This window comes from Dipodomys merriami, unplaced genomic scaffold (genome assembly GCF_024711535.1).
Source record: "Dipodomys merriami isolate MVZ:Mamm:240054 unplaced genomic scaffold, mDipMer1.0.p SCAF_86, whole genome shotgun sequence".
Lineage (NCBI taxonomy): Eukaryota > Metazoa > Chordata > Mammalia > Rodentia > Heteromyidae > Dipodomys > Dipodomys merriami.
The window spans coordinates 689,186-697,357 of NW_027206468.1; the positions used below are offsets into that span (position 1 = coordinate 689,186).

At 37.7% G+C, this 8,172-nt stretch overlaps 1 non-coding gene across 1 annotated transcript; it reads right to left on the reverse strand.

Moving 5' to 3' along the window:
- Window positions 1-2,086: 2,086 nt before the first annotated feature.
- On the reverse strand, window positions 2,087-2,193 carry LOC138820320 (U6 spliceosomal RNA). The gene has a single exon (XR_011369833.1). It is a non-coding gene; the product is annotated as a U6 spliceosomal RNA (small nuclear RNA).
- Between the last annotated feature and the right edge of the window lie 5,979 nt (window positions 2,194-8,172).

Below are 8,172 nucleotides of genomic sequence, written 5' to 3' on the forward strand. Positions count from 1 at the left end.
GCCCAGGCCCAGAGATTAAGGACTGGAAAAAAAGTTATCACTGCTGGTATTTGTTTCCCCAAATATGAACCTTTTGACATAAGATACAAAATCTTTCTATTTGCAACAGCTAGAATAGAACTTATCTGTAGTGAGTAATAAAATGTCTTCTTTGTTGAATGTTAGGAAAAGCTGTAGGCAGTCCAAGAAAAGGGAGACTTTTTGTTGTTGTTGGTGGTGGTGGTCGAGGGGCTTGATGTCTGCGCTTGGGCACTGTCCCTGAGCTCTTCAACTCAAGGTTAATGCTCTACCTTTTGAACCACATTGCCACTTCTGGTTTTCTGGTGGTTAAATGGAGATGAGTCTCAGGGACTTTCCTTCCCAAGTTGGCTTTGAACAGCAGTCCTCAGATCTTAGCTTCCTGAGTAGCTAGGATTACAGCTGTGAGCCACTGTCACCAGGCTAAAAATGGGGGATTTTTATAAAAGAAAATCCACCTCTTCACCTGTGTCTAAACCTCAGATATTACTATTAGAACACTTCATCCTCAACTCATTTGATCTGACATTTGTAAATTTTCTCTTTTCTGTCATGTGGGAATACTGCAGTCAATGTCAACTCAACTGTGGGACTGGAACAATTGTATGGTAATCGCTAGCACCTAAATCAAAAACATTTACATCAAAACAAATGAAACCCTCATTTTGAATAATTATTTTCTCTTTTTATTACAAATCTGTGCTTGATTACTTCTTAATGTGATATTGGACCTGTTAACAGAGTGATGAATTTTTCTTTCTCTTGAGCAATTGGCCTTCTTCCACATGGGTCAAATATTTAAGATTTCAAAAATTTCCATTGATAATTCATTAAGCTGACCTCCAAGAAAATGTGCATTTCTGGAATTGGTCTGCTGTGTTGTTCTTACATGCACAGGATTTCTATGATTTATTTGTTTTATAAGGAATTCTATTTTCCAATGTTTGTGTGACCAATTTTAGTCTCTCTGATCAGTCTTTCCTACCCTCTCTCAGGAGTCTTTTATTTCAGCCTGGCTCATAATAAATATATTAGTTTTCAGCTAAATGACTCCCAGCTTCAGTTTTTTGCCTGACTTTATGTAGACTGTGATAGGAGCTTTGACTGGCCTTGCTTGCTGGAGATTTTTGCTAGATTTTTATTGTTTTGTTTTTAGAGCTCTAGGATTACTAGTTAATGTATTAGCTTCTCTGGGCCGCATTGATCACCTGGACTAGAGTCAATGGGTGTTTGTCCTAATGATACAAAAACAACTGACTAAATTCCTATTTTAATTCTCTCAAAATGAGGCAATCTGGCATCCTTGCAAAGCCATCAATAATATTCTGCTACCACTTACAGAAATGGTCTATCAAGATGGCTTTTCAAGGTTGACTGTAAAAAATGTTTATTTCTGTGTGGGAGGACCATATAAAAAGCAACAAAAAAATCACATCGTACATTATAAATACTTTAGAAACAACAGCAAGAAAAAAACCACTTGTGTCCCTATCTTGGGGTTCATTTAGCTTAACATCACCTTATCTATTCATATGCATATAGCTTTTGACCTTTTCTACTTATCCAGGAAGTATATTCATTATTGCCAATAAGGGATACCACGTGACCGATGTTTCTTTGGAGTTGGATTATTTTAGTTAATATATTTTTTCTGTAACAAATTGGGCGATGTCGTTCTTTCTGATGGACGATCGAATTCACACACACACACACACACACACACACACACACACACACACACACACACACACACACACACACACACAAAACTCACAACGTTTTCTTGATCCATTCATCTACTGAGGGGCATTGGGGTTGGTTCCATATCTTAGCTATGGGAAATAATGCTGCAGTAAACATAATTGTATTGGCAATTTTAATATGGTCTTTTTGCTGACTATTTAGGTGAATGCCCAAAAGTGGTATTGCTAGGTCATACAGGAGCTCTATGTGGAATCTTTTACGGAACCTCCATACTGTTTTCCAAGTGATTGAACAGGTTTACACTCCCACCAAGAATGATGTACGGTTCCCTTCTGGCCACATCCCCTCCAGCATCTGTTATTGTAAAAATGTGGAGCGCTTCACAAATTTGCATGTCATACTTGCACAGGGACCATGCTAATCTTCTCTGTATTGTTCCAATTTTAGTGTATGTGCTGCTGAATTGAGCACAGAACATTTTTTATATATAAAGTGGAACTGATTTTCTTAAACTAGACAATTTAACAAAAAGTAAGTTCACAAGAATGGTCGTGAAATTTTAGAAGCATGTATTTCTTACATAAGCACACATTTAAGACTAAAGTCAAGATTGATATGTCAAAAACAAAATAATTCCAGATATTTGTTGTGCAACAGATGTGTAGAAGGAGGATTTCAATTATTCTATACAAGACACCTATCATAATGAACACTGCAGCAAGTGTTAAGTTTTTTTTTTTTTAAGTTTTAATGTTTTAAATATGTTTAATTTTGAGAATTTGCTTATATGCCAAAATTAAGATTGTTTGGTAGGTCATATAACTTTTCTATAAAGTATTAAAACTTATGGTAGCAGACATATACAACTAAGTATGTACATTTCAGTGTTTATAGAAACTTTACTAATGAGAAGTTGCAAAATCTTTGTATTAAGAAACAGCAAAGAGTTAAGACAGTTTCTGTTAAAACTTTAGGGCTTCCTTACTTAATATGTTAGCGAGGAACAAAAATGATTGTATAAACCGTATGCAGATGATGAGATGAGACATATATAGTAATCTTAGAGTGTAAATTTAACGACTACTCATAGCCTATAAAACTCTTGTTGAGCATCATAATCTTAGCCAGTTTTAAATGTACAGGAATATGAGAAGAGTTCCGGGAAGATGGCAGAGGAGAAGCTGGAATCTGAACAAGCTCTCCCATAGAAAGCAGTTTTAGAGTTCCAGTGAACAGTCTTAAGCCAGAGAATCACAACAAGTGTGCCATCACAGGACAGAGAGTTAGGCAAGAGAGGGGAAACCCAGGCAAGAAGAGACATCTGAGCGCTTACCAGCAGCCACCAGCGACCGCAGGGCACCATACCTGAGCCACAGAGAGTCCGGGACAAGGAGCCAGACACAGTGGGTGAGTGGATTCTACACAACATCAGCAAGAACCGACAAGGAGCAGACATCTTCATCCTGCAGTTTGCAGACCAGAGACGACCCAGGAACCAAGACTGGGCATGAGTAGAAGCCCAACGTCCTCACTCCTTCTCAGGGAGCAGAGGAGGGAAGGCCACTCCTTCGCGCCCCCAGTACCGGAGATCTCCATCTTGGATACCGACAAAGCTCAGGGGAGCTGCCAGCTCCAACTCAGGCCGTGGAATAAAACGAGTCATTTAGCAGGTCACAAGAATTTAATGGCTGCGTGGCCTGCCAGACTCAGCTCCATCCAGTTAAAAGTTACCCAGCTCGGGCGCCAGCCATAGGAGAGGCTTTCCTTACCGGGTAATCAGAGCCAGAGGCTGCCCCTCCCTCTAGCAGCCACCACAATCAATTGAAAATCAGTAAACAGAAACCCTGAGAATGGCTCCAGTCTGGGCTCTGTGAGGTTTTCACAAACTAGCACCCGGGAAAAGCTACTGTATGTTGAAAGGCCTCAACTCTACCCAGAACCTAGCCTCATCACTGTATCCCCATCTTCTGTGATTCTCAGAACAGATCAGCCTCCCATTAAACTAACCTGGAGGGGGATCTCAAAATCCTGGGTAAAGCAGAGCATTTTTCTGCCTGTTCCAACAAACTGACTTAAGAAACCAATCAAGCCACAGGACCACAAGCAGACCAGAGACTTCCACAAGAGGCTGGTTACAGACACAAGGGAGATACAGGATTTTTCCCACCCCTACCCCCCCAAAAAATCAAAGAACTTTTTCTTCTTTTTCTTCTTCTTCTTCTTCTTCTTCTTCTTCTTCTTCTTCTTCTTCTTCTTCTTCTTCTTCTTCTTCTTCTTCTTCTTCTTCTTCTTCTTCTTCTTCTTCTTCTTCTTCTTCTTCTTCTCCTTCTTCTTCTTCTCCTTCTTCTTCTTCTCCTTCTCCTTCTTCTCCTTCTCCTTCTTCTTCTTCTCCTTCTTCTTCTTCTTCTTCTTCTTCTTCTTCTTCTTCTTCTTCTTCTTCTTCTTCTTCTTCTTCTTCTTCTTCTTCTTCTTCTTCTTCTTCTTCTTCTTCTTCTTCTTCTTCTTCTTCTTCTTCTTCTTTTTTTTTGGTACCTTATATAATTTTTTTTTCTTTTCTAAAAGGTTTTTTAATCTTTAATTTTTGCCTTTTTTGAAAAAAAAATGTTTTCCAGTAACCTTTTTTTCCTCTTATAATTTTTAATTTAGGTATAAGTGAAAGTGCGTTTTTCTTTTTTTCTTGTCTTCTTTCTATTTTTTTTTCTTTTTAAATTAGCTTTTTGGTTTTTGTTTAGCTCTACTGAAGTTCTGACCTTTTTTTCTTCCTTTCTTATTCTTTTCACCTTTTCCTCTCTTTTGTTCTTCTTTATGTGACTTAACTCTTGTTCTGAACATCCTCAGATAAACCCATAGTCAACTAGTAGACCCTATCCCCCATTGTGTACACACTTAATCCACAAATTTATTACTCAATTCAAAACTTCTGAGACTTAAATTCCTTAATAGCAGTACCACCTCTTTAACCTATATAATATTTTAAGCATTTTTATTTTTAAGTTTTTCGCATCTTCTCTATGTCCCTCCCCTTCTCTGAATATATTCATGTTCCTCTCTAAATAGTTTGTTTTCGAATCTCCATAATATTTTTAATTTTTAATTTTCTATTTTTTCTGGTCTCTTTTCTTTTCCCTTTCCCTTTCTTTTCTCTCTCTCTATACTTGCATCCTACCCAACCTATTTCCTGCATTGAGATTAGGACATAGTTAACTCTCCCTGTGCCTCCCCACACCAATCTATTCCTATTTTTTACCCACATCTCTCCCTAACCCTAATAATTTCTGGTTTTCCAAATTCTTCTCTGCGGTTCGAAGCCCATTAACATATAGTTGTTTGATGTTCAATAGATGTATCTGTTGAACTAGATTGTATCTGTAGACTATTCACTGTGCAAATTCAAACTTGGGTTGATGCTTGACTTAAGATAGTGCTCTAGCACAAAACTGGAACTATTTTCATCTCAAATGGGCAGAGTAAGCCCGAAAAACACAAGAAAAATGGCAAATCCGGGTATCTCAATTCCCAATCTTGATAATAAGGGGACAGAACAGATAATGAATAATCCAGAGGAGAGTTCCCATATAGCTCTACAAACACGGCTGGCAAACACGATAAAGGAAAAGATAGAAAACATACAAAGGACACTATATGAACGTGATAGGGAGAGAGAGGAGGCAATCCAAAAGTTTATACAGGAATATCATAAGGGTGTGGAAGCTACTCAAAGACTGATACAGGATTTGCGTGAGCAGCATGAGAATACTCAAACAGAAAGGCAGGAATGGCATGAACAAGCTGAGAACAGTCAAAGAGAACTGCAGGAATCCCACGAACCGGAGGAAGCTAATCAAAGAAAATACAGGAATTGAGAGAGCAGGAAGAGAATACACAAAGATCACTAAAGGCATTCATGGAATCCTTTAACAATGAGATGAAGGAAGTCAGGGAGACCACAAAGGGAATGCTGAATGGAACCCAACAGAAGGAATGTGAGTCCAAAGAAACCATAACCAATCAACTAAGTGATCTGAGAATAAACACTGAATACCAAATTAAGGAAGTAAAGAAATTCATACAAGATCTAAAACAGAGCTTCAACAAAGAATTTGAAGCTATCAAAGCTGACCAATTAGAAGGAAAAGAGATAAAAAACAAAGTACAGAGTCTTGACAGCAGTTTAGACCATGCAGAAGATCGAATCTCAGGGATTGAAGACAGCCTAGATATTATAGAGAAAGAACATACAACCATCCAAGACAAGTCCAAGAAATATGATAGATCTATCCATCACCTGGAAGACACCATCAGAAGGCCTAATATAAGGATAATGGATATAGAGGAGCACCTAGAATCGGAAGTTAATGGTCTAGGAAATTTGTTTAACACGATCTAGCAGAGAACTTCCCAAACATGCAAAAAAGATAGGCCTATTCTGATACAAGAAACTTTTAGAATCACAAATAGACCAGAGCAGAATAGGACATCCTACCGTCACATTATAATACACACAGGATCAACTCAGACCAAGGAAAAGATCCTTAAAGTTGTCAAAAAGGAAAGATCAATCACCTACAAAGGGAAACCAATTAGAATCATCTCTGATTTATCAGCAGAAACAATTAAAGCAAGAAGAGCCTGGAATGATGTATGCCATGCCCTAAAAACAAAAAACTATCAACCAAGAATACTGTATCAAGCTAACTCTCCTTCGTAAGTAAAGGCCAAATAAAAACCTTCGATAGCAAAGAAAAATTGAAATAATACATCTCCACCAAACCAGCCCTACAAAAGATTCTGAAAGAGGTCCTACACATAGAAAACCAACAAGACCACAATAAAGGCCAAGAAAATACACTCAAACTGAGAATCCAAAAGCATAGGAAGAACCCAGTTTTTGCAGCCCCCAAGATGGTGGATAACATGGCAGGAACACCCAAATACCTCTCAGACCTATATCTTAATGATAACGGACTGAACTCTCCAATTAAGCGACATAGACTGTCAAGTTGGATTAAAAAACAAGACCCTTCTATCTGCTGCCTTTAGAAGTCACATCTTGCCCTTAAAAACAAAAACATTTTCAATGTTAAAGGCTGGAACAAAATCTACCAAGCAAATGGCCCTCATAAGCAGGCAGGAGTTGCAATCCTAATATTAGATAAAATACACTTCAAATTAATATTCAGGAGAAGAGATAAAGAAGGTCGCTACATACTAATTAAGGGATTTCTCCTTCAGGAGGATATTACAATCCTAAATATCTATTCGCAAAACAATGGAGCACCCAAATATATCCAAAAACACTACTTTCCCTCAAATCCCATATTGATCCAAAGACATTAATTGTTGGGGATTTTAACACACCAATTTTGCCTATAGATAGATGAACCCGGCAAAAACTCAACAGAAAACCGCAGATCTAAACAGCTGCATAGATCAACTAGACTTAACAGACATCTACCGAACATTTCACCCAGCAGCATCAGAATACACGTTTTTCTCAGCAGCACATGGAACGTTTTCTAAAATAGACTACATTTTAGGCCACAAAGCAGACTTGTCTAAATTCAGAAATATTGAAGTTATACCTTGTATTCTCTCTGACCACAAGGGAATAAAATTAGAACTCAACAACAAAAGCCACCAAAGAAAGTGCAATATCTCATGAAGGCTGAACAACACACTGCTGAATCATGAGTGGATCATAGAATGATTAGAAAGAAAATTCAAATGTTCATGCTATTCAACAAAATGAACACACAAATTACCAGCTCCTCTGGGATATAGCAAAGTCCGTACTCAAAGGCAAGTTTATAGCTCTGAGCTCCTACATCAACAAATTGGAGAGATCTGAAACTAACATTTTAATGACTCATCTAAACCAACTTGAAAAAGAGCAGCAAGATAAACCCCAATCCAGTAGATGGAAAGAAATAATTAAAATTCAATCAGAATTAAATGAATTTGAATCCAAAAAAAGTATAGAAAGAATCAACAAAACAAAGAGTTGGTTCTTCGAAAAAATTAACAAAATTGACAGACCCTTAGAAAATCTTATCATAAAAAGAAGAGAACACACCCAAATAAAAAAACTCAGAGATGAGAATGGAAAGATCAACATGGAAACGACCAAGATTCAGAACAATATAAGGTAATACATTATGCTAATATGTTTGAAAACTTGACAGAAATGGACTTGTTCCTAGCAAATATTGACCTGCCAAAACTAAATCAAGATGAATTAAACCATCTTAACAGGCCCATATCAAGCATTGAAATAGACACAGCAATAAGAGCCTTCCCAGCTAAGAAAAGTCCAGGACCAGATGGTTTTACAGCCAAATTCTAACAAGGCCTTCAGAGCGGAGGTCACACCAATACTCCTCCAACTCTTCAACAAAATTGAAAGAGAAAGTTCACTACCGAACACATTCTATGAAGCCATCATAACCCTCA